Genomic DNA, 1,507 nt, shown 5'->3' on the forward strand with positions numbered 1-1,507 from the left:
GCTTTAATATTTAATAGAATTTTAGTACCTTTTTAAGTTATTGCCATTTTGGATATAGAATTCCTTTTAAGCTTTAATACCTTTAGACGTAAGTTTTAATATTTAGTTTTTAGACTTTTAAGTTTCGACGCTTATTTTCTTAGTTTTATTTTCGACTGTTTGTTTTTCAACCTTTTATTTTTCGATCTTTTATTTTTCGACGTTTTTCGACGCGCTCTTTTTCTTTCTTATTTCTCGACGCTCTAGTTTTTAGGACATAGAATTTTCTATTTCTTCTCTAAAATTTCAAAACGAAAAATTATTTTCAGCGGTTAAATTGACATACATCCAAAATTTTCTGGTTCGTAGTAATAGTTGGATTTGTTAGTGGCGAGTTGTGGGCTTCCGATTTAAAGGGTCCTGGCTACCTGCTGCATCTATTGGCTATTCGAAACGTGGGCAAAATCAGAAAAGCCTATTAATTTGATAACCTATATAATTTTTATCTTTATAACTAATAGGATATTCAGTGAATGCACCGAGCAAAACGTTCACCACCTTTCATACGTTCACCACCCGTAACCAGATCAAGACATTTAGCCAATATTGTCGCCGTTGATTTTTCTTTAGAATCGTCATCTAGTCAACCAAGTACTCCAATTCAAATTTCCAATAATCCATTTTTTGAACCCGATTTCACTATCGAGAACCTGGAGGATATTCAAGGACAATTCCAAGATCCTAAACCACAAACCGTTAAATCAGAATCCTCTAGTGATTCGTATTCAACAATTTCAATTATGGAAGTAACGGAGCCTGTAAGTATGGAAGATCGAATGAGAGCCATACGCACGGGCCATGGACACGCCATTATTAAGCCAGACATTAATGCACCAGACTATGAAATCAAAGGACAAATCCTACACATGGTAACTAATCAATGCCAATATAGTGGTACGCCGAAGGAAGATCCAAACGAACATCTTTGAACTTTTAATAGGATTTGTACTCTATTCAAAATAAGAGAAGTTGAGGATGAACAGATCTATCTCATGTTATTTCCCTGGACTTTAAAGGGAGAAGCCAAAGATTGGTTAGAATCGTTACCTGAAGGGGCGATTGATACATGGGATGTTTTAGTTGAAAAATTTCTTAAACAATTCTTTTCGGCATCTAAAGCCGTGAGACTTCAAGGAAAAATTGTAACATTCACACAAAAGTCAAATGAAACATTATATGAGGCGTGGACAAGATTTGAAAAGTTGTTGAGAGGATGTCCGCAACATGGTTTAGACACTTATCAAATAGTACAAATATTCTACCAAGGTGTCGACGTTGCTACACGAAAAGACATCGACATAACAGCTGGTGGTTCCATTATGAAGAAAACCGCAACTGAAGCTTACAAAATTATTGATAACACTGCCTCCCACTCACATGAGTGGCACCAAGAAAAAGATATCTTTCATTCATCTAAAGTGGCTAGAGCCGATTCTAGCCATGACTTTGATTCCGTTTTCGCAAAAAT

At 35.6% G+C, this 1,507-nt stretch overlaps 1 non-coding gene across 1 annotated transcript; it reads right to left on the reverse strand.

The window, feature by feature from the left end:
* Positions 1-1,163: 1,163 nt before the first annotated feature.
* On the reverse strand, positions 1,164-1,270 carry LOC139869854 (small nucleolar RNA R71). Its single transcript, XR_011766428.1, has one exon. It is a non-coding gene; the product is annotated as a small nucleolar RNA R71 (small nucleolar RNA).
* Positions 1,271-1,507: the final 237 nt, after the last annotated feature.

Source organism: Rutidosis leptorrhynchoides, chromosome 9 (assembly GCF_046630445.1).
Source record: "Rutidosis leptorrhynchoides isolate AG116_Rl617_1_P2 chromosome 9, CSIRO_AGI_Rlap_v1, whole genome shotgun sequence".
Classification (NCBI taxonomy): Eukaryota; Viridiplantae; Streptophyta; class Magnoliopsida; order Asterales; family Asteraceae; genus Rutidosis; species Rutidosis leptorrhynchoides.